The sequence below is a fragment of the Tyto alba genome, unplaced genomic scaffold (genome assembly GCF_018691265.1).
Source record: "Tyto alba isolate M040663 unplaced genomic scaffold, T.alba_DEE_v4.0 Super-Scaffold_48, whole genome shotgun sequence".
Lineage (NCBI taxonomy): Eukaryota > Metazoa > Chordata > Aves > Strigiformes > Tytonidae > Tyto > Tyto alba.
The window spans coordinates 13,393,327-13,407,438 of NW_024881324.1; positions in this window are offsets into that span (position 1 = coordinate 13,393,327).

Consider the following 14,112-nt stretch of genomic DNA (forward strand, 5'->3'; position numbering starts at 1 on the left):
GATGGTGCAAATGCAGTGAGCCGTTAGCGTGAGGAGTTGAAGGCATCGCTGGGCAGAGGTAGATGTGACCCATCACTCCTTCAAGAGCAAGTCGTGCGAGGTGGCGTTCCTGGTCTCGAAAGTGCTGAAGGGTGGGACGAGAGAGCGTCAGGGCAGGAGTGCCTTCCCCTGCGTCCTGTCACACCGAGGCACTTGTTCTCGTCAGTGTCTCATATTCCAGACCACACCAGGAAGCCGTGCTCTACACAAGTCAAAGCAGAGTTCATCACATTTGTGTAACCAATCAACCCATTGACTCAACTAACTCTTGATCAAGCTACTTCTTATTTTTTTTCTGACAAAGTCTTTCAGAAATGTTTCTGGAAAGCTACGAAACTCCTCAACGTACAATAAACGAGTTTTGGACCGTTGTCCAGCGGGTACTCATTCAGAAAACGTTGATCTGTTTGTGGGAATTTACATAGAAAGAGCTGGAGGTTCCTTTCTCAGACTTGGTTAACCTCCTCATTCTTCGTGACAAATACATCATGTCTCCCAGCTCAATATCTTTCCTCTGTATTACTGAAAGTCTGGTACTGGACTGCTAGACGGACATCATTTGTGCAGATAAAACATTTAACAGCTTTCATACTTTTAATGCTTTCCTAATTTCCTAACTATTCTACGAACGGTTAGAACTGATTTGTATTTAAACCACTTATTGAGATCATCAAGAGCTAGGCTTAATCTAAGTGGTGAAAAAAGGGGTCGTTCAGTGACAGTAACAGAATAACTGGCAGAAGTGTAGGCCTACGTATGAAATGGAGCTGGTTAAGATCTAGGAATTCTGTGATTGCCTTCTGGAGGTGAGCATTTAATCACAGTTCCTAGAATTCAGTCTGAATCCATTTTGACCTGTTCTCAGCTTACCATCCTCGTTGTAGCCACCCTTTGAAGGACAATCTTTCAAAGCAATTGGTACTCATGTTTTAGCAAAGAGATGGCAGCAGTGGCTGATGAAGCTGTTACTTTGTTTGCAAGGCATAAGAATAGAACATCTTAATTTGTACTAAGGGTCTTACCATTGCAGTAAATCAGGCCTTAGGCGTTTTGATCTTCTGGATGACTAAAAAGAAACAGTTCATCAGTACTGCTCTACTTTTAGTACTTCAAGGAAACAACACAAGCTCAGAGTTATTACCAATTTTTAATGTTTCAACCACACCCGACATTTCATTTTCAGTGAAAGAAGTTCTTCTTTTACACATATTCATTGCTTACCTTGTCATTAATTCTTCTTTGCTTTCTATTCTAACCTTTTGTCCTTATTGCTTTATAAGGCTTTTCAAGAGAACCAACCATACTGTTCAAAATATCATGCGATAGTGCTATGGTTCAAGCATCTGAGAGGTACCGGGTTTTGTGACTGATGCTCAGGTTTTCTAGTTGGATTTTGTTGTACAAAGTTCCATGACAGCTTGCTCTCATCTTGCTTTTTCTAGAAAAAATCAAGCAATCTGACAGTTGAATGGTGAATTGTCAAGATCACCACTTCCTCCTGATTCCTTAAGGTGTTCCACTCCTTTCTCACTGAGAGAGGATGTGTCAACATTTTTTAAACAATGTTGTGGTTGTTGACACCAATCTTCCTGACAACTTCCTAAATGACTTTAGTAACATTGTATATAAATGTTTCGAGTAGAGAAGTTGTATGTAATACGGTAATGAAGCAGACTAGGAAGCGTGGAAAGCCAGGGCAGTTTGAGTTCTGACAGTGGCAGCAAATGTTTTTAGAGGTGCTTGAAACAGCCTCGCCTAAATCAGCTTTGGAAAGAATCAGACAATGTCATCCAGGCAAGAAGTTTTACCATACGGATACAGTGCTTCCAGTTTGAAGTGGACAACTGCCTACAGTGGCAGTCCTGGTAAAGTCAGGAGGACTGTCACTCTGCTGTTCAGCAGAATGGAGAATGTTCTAATTTATGGTCAAAGTACAGATCACGGAATCAAGGTCATTTGAAGGGTCAGCACCATTTTGATGTCACTGTTTGCCATTGTGATATCTATGAAGATTGTCACAGATGGTAGAATAGCTGAATTTCAGATAGTTCTGGTGGTAGGCCACAGCTGGCTGAAAGTTTACAGTACTGAAAATATCACAGATATCTGTATTAGGTGGGAGTGAGTCTAAACCTCCAGGATTTGCTCTAACCAGGGGATTACAGCCATATTTGATATGCAGATATTTATCCAGAAGATCATAACTCTTGATAATAAAGTGACTACCAGTAAGTTGTGATCAGTTATATTAAGGTGATTATCTGCCTTTTGGTATTTGGGAGTAGGGCATGGAAATGAAGCGTTTAGTAATTGAGATACATTCAGTGATTACCTAAAGGATTTCAAAAAGTGGGACTGATATGGCTAAATGTGCTGGTCTACACTGTAGGCATTAACATCTGATCAAATCATCCTATGCTACTTTTCCAGTCAACTAAAAGCTAGTCAGCATAGTCAATGGAATTCACGGCATGCTTCATCTCATCCTAAAGTAGTTACCTATGTCTGGTCAGATGAATTGAAGTCTAGGTTTTATTTACTTTGTTGACTTGGATTTTTACCGACTGGAAGTATGACACCTATTCTGCCACTGCTAAAGAAAGGTGAGATTAATCCTACTTACGTTTCTGTGATCCGGGCTTTCTTGATCTAAGACAAATGGGTACTTTAAAACTCCATAGCAGCCAAACTATGTTGACAGATTAGATATGAAATACATAATATCCCTTTGCACCTAATATTTCTTCTTTCCTGTTTTGAGCCTATGCTCATTTGTCCTCATTTTAGCATGTAGGATGTGGCTCATCCTTGCACTCCAATATTCTCTGCAACTTCTGTCCCTCTTCCTTTCCTCACCTCTTCCTCATCTCCATTTCAGTCTCTTGTCCTCTAAACGGTCTGAGATGCTTAAGTTAAAATGAAGAAGCAAAAATGCTAGAAAAAAAGAGCATTTCTTGCAATATGTATCTATACTTCCGACACAGAGCTGAGAACTGTGTTTTCCATTTTGTAGTGGGGTCAGTTTAAACAGAGGTCGCTTCTGGCAGAAAGAAAGCTTTAGTTCTGTGACACATTGAGGAAAATGAGATCACCTGAAGGAACGACTGTTAAGCAAGATTCTTTACACGAAAGTTTAAAAGAGAGAGCCTCCTAATTCTCTAAACTGCTAAGACATTACTTTTGTTGATCTGCAAAACACTGAGTTCTAGGTTAGATTAAGATGGCAACATTATCAGAGATAAATAATTGAATAAAAATATGGTAATTATGCTTACAGTAATAGCTTCTGGTTGATTTTGGGGGACTGACATCATCATACCTAGCTCTTTATTGGTAAGGACATAGTTTCTCTCCCAAAATCCTTGCTTTCAAAGAATGCTAGCAGATACTCCACTGTTTTCTTGCAGTCTTCAATGATAGATTCAACATAATTTTTAAAAAAACTATTAATTTTTCTTCACCACCTTCCTGTGAAATGAGTTTGTATTATTATACATCCTCTACTCATGTAGAACTGAAACATGAAATTAAAGTAAATGTTGTCAGAGATGTCTACTAATTTCTGCAGTTCAGTTAAAGAGGCCTAGATTTAAGTAACTATGTGAATATAGTATCTTTTATTTTAAAAGTAACATTCTTATTGATATTTGTTACAGATGTAAATACTAGATGCTTCTGTAACTCCAGCTGGGTACCCAACATTTGAATTGAGTTTCCAAAAATATGTATAGAAGCCATCCATGACTACTATGTTATAAGTTACTTGGTTAGTATTAAGTGGAAGTTCTGTGACAGAAGTAGGACTAAATTATAATCTCATGGGGGCAAAAGTAATGTTTTATCGATAGGACCTGCTTTTCTCTTCTTGCATTTTCCTGCCTTTTTCACCACCTACTTTTCTAGTTCTGCAACACATGAAACTGAAATATTAAATACGACAGCTTCCATCAGTACACAGAAACAGAGACGTGGACAGGCTGGAGAGGGTCCAGAGATGGGCCACAAAGATGATCAAAGGACGGGGAATCTGCCACATGAGGAAAGGCTGAGAGAACTGGCTCTGTTCAGCCTTGAGAAGAGAAGGCTTAGGGGAGACCTTATCACCAGGTTCCAGTATTTTAAGGGTGGGTACAAAGAAAATCAAGACTCCCTTTTTACAAGGAGTCACATGGAAAAGACAAGGGTAATGGGTATGAGTTACTCCTGGGGAGATTCCAACTGGACACAAGAGGAAAGTTTTTCACAATGAGAACAACCAGCCATTGGATTCTCCCATAATCACCCCAGGGAAGTGATGGATAACCCAACATTGGGCTCTTTTAGGCTTCAGCCAGATAGGGTGCTGGGCTGTTTTGATGAGACCGTGCTTTTGCCAAGAAAGGTTGGGCCAGATGATCCTTGAGATCCCTTCCAACCTGGCATTCTATGATTCTGTGATAACCCTGACTATGGGAGCCGTGCAGTCAATGGTAACAGAAATAAGATTTATGTCTCTTTACATCCCTGGTAAATCTGTTTCCTATACATCCCTGATTTATTCCTATAAGATGTTCTGTGCCTTGAATGAGGAAAAGTTTTGTGGAAGATGCAATGTGAGTATCTGATTGGAGAACACACATAGACAGTGAAAGTGTACAAGTATTACCTAACTTTTAAAAAGTTTGTATTTAAAAGTGCTAAACTGGAAATCTAAAATACAAATAATCTTGTGCAATCACGTTATTCACCCTTTCAGATCACCCTATTGGTCACTAACAGAGCTTAGATATTTACATCCACATCAGAAACAAAAAGTTTTAGCTATTTCCTTGAACTCCTTGGCTCTATTCAAAACAACACTGTCTCACCACCAGAATGTAGCTTCCCTTGCCTTGGTGAGGATGAGAACTGGTTTATAAAACAAGTAAGAAAACAAAATCCTGGTTTAATAGGTTGGGATGGGAGCATAGAGTGAAGCTGAAGGATAATTTTATCCTTACAGAACACTTTAAATGGCTGATCAGCCATAACACTTCGCTCATTCTCATAGTCAATGTAATGATCATTAGGAAGAATGCATTACCTAAAAATTAAATTGGGGAATGTCCTCTTCAGTTTTTGAAAGGAGATATCATAAGCTAGGAAAGCAGGAGGTTGAGAACTGATGTAAATGTAGGTACCATGTTTGAAAGATAGCCATTCCTTTTCTCTGGAATCCATAGTTTACCTTCCCATGACTAAATACAGTTTTAGAGTGAGTAAGTACATGGAGAATAAAGACAGCTGAAATTCTGTGTTTTTATAGAGAATACAGAGACACTTTGAGATTTTTAATGAAGTAGATATTCCAATATAGCTCATGCAGGATATTTGTTCATAGAGAATATTTTTTTTTTTTTTGGGGGGTAATGAGTATGATATTTACAGATTGATTTTCCAGAGTTTAAAAATCTCCAGCATTTTTTTTTCTCAACATGACAAATCAAGCATTTGCAAAATCCTGTAACCAGTGTTGTCAAGTGAAGAGAATGTTAGTCTTGGTGATAAACTGTTAGCTGTTTTCTGTGATAAGGACCTTTGTAGATACTGAGAAAGAACAAGGTATTCCTTTGGATAATTGTAGAAAGACTTAAAACCATAATTTTTTCCATTCAGATGAGAAAAATAAAAACCTTAAATATCTTTTCTTCTTAAAAACTCAAAAATGGAAAACTGAAAAATACAGAGAAAAGCTGTTTTCTAGAGCAATAGAAATGCATCGTTATGAATAAAGACTATGAACTTTTTGATCTAACAGTTGAGTTTTTGCAGATCAGAAATGGGTCAAAGATCTATGTTTTTCTTTCAGTTTCAGCATTCAACCCTGTATTTTTCTGTAACTGAGAGAGTAATTTTAGTTTAACATGGTGATGTCAGAGTATCAAATACTGTTGTGGTGTCTCAACCAGGGTTTCTGGCAGAATGTTATAGGTTGTGATCCTTTCTTTCCTCCACTTCATATGACTGCAACATTTATTCTGAAGAGGATGATAAAGAAGCAGACATACATGGGATCATCTGCTTAGGTCTGATCACTTGGTTCTGTGCCTGCTTCTTGGAATTCAATAGGGCCTGAAGTTTCCCCTCCGTACTGGGAATACAGATGTGGGATCTAGTGTTCAATTTCCCTTGACCATCCAGAGGAAGGTTTTCTATATAGTGGATTAAATTTAGACTTCCTGTAATCATCGTAAAGTAGGTTTAGCCAGTCCACTGCAGTGTAACTTCGTTCTACCAGTATCTTGTACCAAAAGTTTTACTCTTATATAAGAACATTATGCTAATCAGTTAGGATTGGTGCTTGAAGAACTTCTCACAAAACTGTGTAAATTGCCTTTCAGCATAGGGAAGGGAAAGTAAAATGTCTGCTTGATTCATCATTAGACTGCAGATTTGACTGTGAATTCAATATAGCCTGAACAAAAATAATGTTATCTCCTGTAAAGGAAGGAGTGTAAAAGCTAAGGGATTTTTAGTGAGAAAATGAATGCCTTTTCTTGGAGGTGGTACCTGAACAGTTCCATTTTGGGGAAGCATGTTCAGGTCAGTATATAGCTTAGTAAAAGTGTGACAAAGTGGAAGAGGAAGTGGTCTGAATATCTTTCATTTTCTTTCCTCATCTTTCTCTGAAATTGTCTGTAGGGCTTACTGATTTGACTGCTGGTCCATAGATGATTTAATGACCTTTTTCAGTAATTGTGGTGATATGAAAGACCAAAACTATGCTATGGTTTCTTGAGACTTATTCAGCACAGTCATTGGCAATATATTTATTTCCTAGGGATAGACCATGACAGTATTATCCTTTAACATAGAAGCTTAAAGTTGAGATGACCACTCCTCATGGGCCATTTTACAGATGGAGGTTCTGCAGCTGAGCATTAATGGATCTGAAATTGCTGATTCATGCACTTTTCATCTTTGCAGGTAGCCCCTACTAACAAAGGCTGGCACATGCAGTCAATAGCCTTGTTGTTTAGACCGGCGGCACTGGAACAAAAGGCCTTGTTCCAGAAGTTTGCCTGTATTAGGATAGGTTGAATTCTACTGGATTTGCTCTGTTAAATTTCAGCAGCTGCTAGCTGGCGAACTTTTGGTATAGTTATTCAAGTGTTGCTGTCAATAGACAAGGCTAATTCACTAGTAAACACTTTACTAGGTTTTGCCATCAAGCCTCTATGTCATCTTGAATTGTGTTGATTATCCTCACACAAGGAGATTGTGTTTCAGCAGGGCATGGATATGTTTCTATCAGTCTTTCTGCAGCAAAGCAACAGGGAATGACTTTTCCTCTAGAAGATCAAACATTAAGACAGACACAAAGCCTATCTTTTATTTTGACATTAATAACTTTATGTTGCAGCATAATATTCATTATTCTTAGAAACAACCAAAAAACTTAATAAAAAAAAAATGGTCTCAAGTCATGTCCAATCAAACTGAAAAACTAACTAAATGCCAACCATGCTGGTGTATTTATGTCAGCTTGGCTCACTGAAATTCCAAAAATGATCACTGCTGTAATTTGAAAGCAACTCTTGCCATTGAAAGCTCCCTACACCTACCTTTGTAATCTTACCCCTAGATGACTATGCAGCAGTAAGGAAAAGAAGTGAGCAAAGGAGATATGAGGACACTCCAGTGAGTACGTCCTCAAGGAGTCAAGCAGCTGTCAAGCTGTATTGTTGGCATGTCTCAAAAATGAGAAACTACAAAAGCTATTCATAGAAGAACATATTTTTCCTGAACATTGTACTGGAAAAAAACCCCAACCACAAACTGAATCTTTTCAGGTGAAATATGCTTTTAAAGAATTCATCAAGAGGCATATATTGAAAAATTGTAATCCAAATGGTTTAAACTCAGCACAGATATGAATGTAAAAGTGTCTTATACTAGAAGGTGTCAAGCAACGTTTACTGTAGGCATCACGATCTGTATTTGCTATAATAAAACCAGTGTAACATAGCATGTAATGCAGTCCTCAGAGATACAATCTCAGATCAGCACAGGCATGCATAAACACTACATAGTATAAAGATTTTTGAAAATAAATATGGGATGGTTCCATTACTCACAAATAGCATAGTTATGAATTAGTCATACAGGTCATCCCAAATGAGTGAAGAAGATAAGAACTTGATATATCACATCATAGTGTTACATTATTTTCAATATAATATACTAGAGAAGAACTATTTGAAGAATAATTTTCAAAATTTGTAAAAGCAGTATTGCAGTTGTCTGTATCTTTTGAACCTATAAAGGCTGCTCTAATTAACTTTACTGCAGTAGTTCAAGCTACAGACAAGACAAAGGCTTAAGAATAATATCTCCAAAAGAGCTCAGAACTACTTAAATTTTTTTCTGTATATGGAAGTGTTTTTAAAGTGCAGTAAAGGATTTTCTACAACTACAAAGACTGGAACACTGGCACTTCCCAAGGGGATAGACTTTTTACTCAAAGCTCTGCAGAATAGCAAGGAAAAAATCCTGTCAACCATCAAAAATATATCACAAATCAGTTATATTTCTCTTAAAATTATCTAAGTCCAGAGCAGAGAACAGTGACTGTTCATCTTCCTGGCTCTACTCAGAGAATCTGTCATGTGAAACATGTCAAGGAAACTGGAGATGTCGTCACAGAAGAAACTTCCCTGCTTCTGAATGAAACAAGAGAAGCCAAGGGCTCAGGACCTACTTCAAATCCTAGTCTTTACCTTAGTTATTCTTGAGTATACTTGAAACATACCAAAGATAATGATCAGTAAGTTGCATATAATAAGACAAAACAGATTTTTGTGCCTTATGGACATAATCCGTTAGTCAGGTGATAAAACTCTCATTGATTTTAAAGGGTCAAAGCCTCATAAAGCAACTTCTAAGAGTCAGCAAACATAATTTTGCTAAAGAGAAGTATCCATTTTTGGTCAGAGAATGTATAGGCATTCAAGAGGTAATAAACTCAAAAGGTGTTGGGTTTTTTTTGCAGAGTTGGAAGTGTTTGAGTAGATAGATGAGTCAGTATCAGCTTTTACCAGAATCCTAACATGTCGTTTTCAGTGTTACAGGAGTGACTTCACCTCTGGCTAGTGTTTGTGTACAGTCTTGCTTTTCTTTTATTTTCATTCAGGAGGCAAGCACTATCTTGTATATACTAATGCCTATCATCCTGCAGATCTGACTGGTTTTAGGCACCTGTTTTTCTTTTGATAGTGACAAACAGCTCCCCTAAAAGAAGGCATCTTTATTTAGCGGTTGGAATAATGCATGAGAGAAAAGGGGATTTTTGAAACACCAAAGAGCCTGAGCACATATTTAGTTCAATTTTGGTTAAGGTCCAGCTGGAACCAATCCACTTCATAGGGATATGCAGGAATAACACAGTCATGCTGATAGTCATCAAATGGCTTCTCACTGTCCTCCCCCACCCCCAAGGACAGGCAACCTCTAACAACTGACACAATCAACTCTGAAAGAGTATCTCAGCTCAAATAGCCTGACTTACAAGATTGAGTTTAAAAACCAGTGGGGATATTAATGAAAGTGCTACTCCACTGTGGGAAACCTCTCATCCACATAAGGTTAACCCAAGTGTTCAGAGGTATGTGTTTGTCACCTGGCTCGAAGTGAAGATGCACTTCAAGACCTGAAAGTCACGTGTCTAGCGCTTACGTATAGTACAGAAACTTCATATTAAGGACAGATCCAAATACAGCATGAAAAATTATTCAAAGGCACACCCGCATGTGTCACAGTCACATTCCTATTACATTGTGTAAGAAGAAAACAATATCTGGCAAAAATAAAATAAACAGAGGCACATGAATGAAAGAGAACTTAATACTTTCAATATTTTGAATATTTATACTTACAATACTTTCACATTTATCTGATATTCTCAGGTCAGTTAAAATATGTGTTCAGTGTTATCACGGAAATGTCATATCAGGAAATACAATACTAGTTTTCTTACAGAAAGCTGAAGAGGAGAACAGCTGTAAGTATGTCCTCAACAGAGATGAAATAATGCAATAGTTACTGAAGACAAAAATATATTTTTTCAAAGTCTGCCTTCCACCTCCTTATTTATTCTGTTCCATAGAAGTTTTTACTAGCTTTCACCAGGGGTACTTTCTCAGTATCATGAAATACAATTACATTCCTGTTGATGAAAATGTAGCAGTGAACAAGGTAAGTAGGTTTATTTTCTGTCCAACTGGCTGAGGAGAATTTTTGAACCTGTCAGCTAATTTGGAATCTCAGGGGATGGAGGGAATTTATGAAGGTGAAGATTAATAACCAACCTCTACACTGTCCCTGACACACTGAAAAATACTTAAAACTGTGTTTGCATAGCTGTTAGGATGCTTGGGTTTTGAAGAGCTTCCCAAGGTAAGAATTTGTTTCGCATTTTAGGATATAAAGAAAAGAATTTTTGTTTTCAGCAGAATATAGACCTTAAAGCAAGACATCTATGCACATACACAGATTTTCCCCTCCACTATAAATAGTTTTCAACATGTAAACTAATGCCCTGCTGACTCAGACTTGATGAAGAAATGCAATTTCTATTTAAATCTTAGTGAGTTATAAATATTTTTTGGGGAAGTAAAAACAAAAATAAAAAGTTCCCACATGGATATTATTCCAGAAAACAACCCCCTTCCCCCGAAAAGACGGAGAACAATTCTATTCCCCTGGGGAATTTCAAGTTCTGGCTGCTAAATGTCCACTAAAATAAAGGTTGGTAAGAAATTTATATTTTTGGATTATTGTCAGTTGTTAATCAATTAACAGCATAATTTATTTCTGAGTATTCAACTAACATGCAAAATTTGAAAGATCAGCAACTGTGCTTAGTGATAATTCTTGTAATTTCTTGAGGTTTTTTTTTTTTTTTTTTTTAATCACCTTGTCTTCTTTGGTAGTAATCCTGAGTTCCTGCCATTTGTGAACAAATCCTGTAATCTAGATTCATATTGGTTTTGTTTAAATTTGTTCTCATCTGTTTTCTCCTGCATGCAACAGGATCAAGTGAATGGATCTCTACAGTTTTTCCATTCGTGACAGTAGTAATTAGAGATATAAAAAGGATTAAGATTGTTCATCTTTTGAGTTCCATTCAGAGGTGAGCAGCCCCAGTCAGATTTCACTGTGAATAGAGTTTTCAGGCACTTCTGAGTTTTGAGGACCTCACTGGCTCCTTAAAGCTCCATTTTTGTTTCTTGGCATTTGCAACTGACTCTTAGTCTCCTTTAAATTGCATGAAAACCACTTTATCTTTTCAATCCAGAGAGAAACTGTTAGCATTAGTATGAGTATGAGTATGAGTATTAGTATTCTACACAGAAGAAAAGTTATTTTTTTCTAACTGTAATTTGAGGAATAAAAGTTCCAGATATTTTCTTCCTATTCACTTTAGACTGAGGCATCTTAAATAGGAGGTGATAGCTGTTGGGATCTCAGGAACATAATCCATTAAATTCTAGAGCAACTCAGTAACTTCATGATTTACTAACAATGGTGTGGAAGCCCATATTGTTACCACGTTACATGATTTTGCTCAGAAAACATATTTTAATTTAGCTTAATTTATAACTGCAAGTTATGTCCTCTAACATATCCGTTGTTTTTTTAGCAAACCTAACCAGAGAATTAATTGTTTAAAAGTCTCTTTCAAATCCAGCCTGGTATAGATCATTTGTTACTAAGACTCCTTTCACACTGGATTTTTTAATACTTTTGCTATGTATAGGATGACTTGAGAAATAAGTAGTAGAGATTCCCATCACTGTCTGTACTACTAAGTTGCTATACACTTATGCCAAATAGCCTTAGCATTTCTGGTTTTCAAAGTGTGAATAATGTCAAATTTACTCTTTAGAGATATTCTGTTGATCTTTCTTTTCTTTTCTGACATAATATCCAAGCGCAGGTGGGCATGACATGTTTGGTGAGCCATTCAAACCATTTTACCAGATAATGCAATACATTCATAGAAAATAATGACACTTGGCAAAAAAGACTGTACAGTTTTTTGATACATTCCTTGGAGCCTTTGCTAACTCATTCTGCAATACAGTGTGACCCACAGAATATGCTCTTGAGTTACAGCTCAACAAGCCTTTCAAATGTGTCAAAGTCAAGTTTTTTTCTTCTAATTAAGTGGGAATTTATTCACTTGGATCAACTATTCTAGTGGTGGAAGCATCTTCTAAAACTTACTAATATCACAGGTATTTCCAGTATCATTTCACAGGGCCTGCAGTAATACTGACAACCCACACAGATTTGTGTAAGTATTTTCCTCCTTACCCACAGGAAGTCCACCTCTTGCTCAAGAACTTTACAACTTCTACAAAATTATTTTGGCTGTGTGGTTTTTTTTTTTTTTTTTTGTAAGCTTATGTGATAATGGTTTAGAGACTGTTCTTTTGATCAATATGCATTCAGTTATAGTGACCCTCCAATGTGTAGTCTGCCACAAGATAAACGTATTAAATCTGTACCACATAAATTGTATATATCATATATAACAGTTTCAAAACCACAACAAAATGAGCATCTTCCCCAATTAACACACTAGCACTGATGGAAAGGGATGCTAACCCAGAATCATGACTAAGTCCTAAGATATCCCTCTTCTGCTAGTTGCCAGTGCTAGTAACAAAGGCTAAAGTGAATCAGTCCCATTGTTCTGTCTTAAAAACAAAATATCACTAAGGCCTAGAGCCTCCAAATTCCAGTTCATCTAGTTAATTTTTGTCTCTGGGAATTGAAACTAAACCTTCTTAGTTATCACTACAAATTACTTTTTTCCATCTGCAATATACTTTGAAAACACAAATACAACTATCTTTTATTTGGATAAAAGAGTACAAACAGCTCAGAATCATTCCATCATCCATATGATCAACCTCACAAGTGCAAATAGAAGCCATCCCACTCATCAATCTGCTTGGCTTTGTTGATATCAAGAGTAGCAATGGGAGAGCCTCTTGTTGTTTGTTCTAGTCTAAAGAAAATCACTTATGTCAGGACCAACTTATTTGTGTAACTAACTGGTACAGTATTCTGCTATAAGCCAGGCTGTGACCAACATGTCAGTACTGCCACCACCTATCAGTCCCCTTGGTGAAATCAGGTCTGGGCCACCAATGCTACCAGCCTGATAAAAATAGTTCTCAGAAGTCAACTCTGCAAATACAGCTGCCAGTCTACTCCAGTCAAACTCACTTTATGCAGGTACACAATCTCCAAGTAGATACACCTGTACAAAGGAAATGTTTCCTCTTTGAGTTTGCTGATTTTGAATTTAATTACCAAATCAAAGTCCATTCCTTATAAAGGCAGAGATTCTGTGACTTGGGGTAACCTTTTGCAAGCCCTACACATTTTCTCTTGTCTACTATTAAAAATTTATTAACATTTATACAATTCAAACAAATTCTAAGCACAGAAATGTGAACTCTGTATATGGACTTTCAGGTAATTAATATTATAATTATTTAAATAAGCTGAATAATACTGACTTTTACCCTTCTGCCTCAGAGTGAAAAAGAAAGCACTATTGCATTACTTGTAATGGTACAGAGACATTAAAATTAATACAATACAAAGAGTTCTTTTTGCTTTGCAGGTGCCAGTAACCAACCTCAAGGGAATATTCAAGAATCCTTGGTGTGTTTAGAGTTTTACTGCAGGAAAACTGTATGATGTAAGTGCCTTTCATTTCACTCTTTCAGCTATAGTGCCTTTAGCTGGCCTGCTTACACATATAAAACACACATGCCTCTTTCTCCTCTTTCCTCAGCCTTTCTAAAATACTTAAGCAGAGTTTCAAAACAGCTTGTGTACTACTACACATGCACAGAAAACATTAAAAGAACATTATAAAAGTTGCAAAGTCAAGTTGCCTTACTGGAACTCTATTTTTACAGGCATTATGATACAGCCTTTAGTTATACAATTACATATTTTTTGGTTTTCCACAAGGCAATCTTAATTCTTTATTTCAAAATGCTTATTTTACAATTTTCATAATCTGCTAAC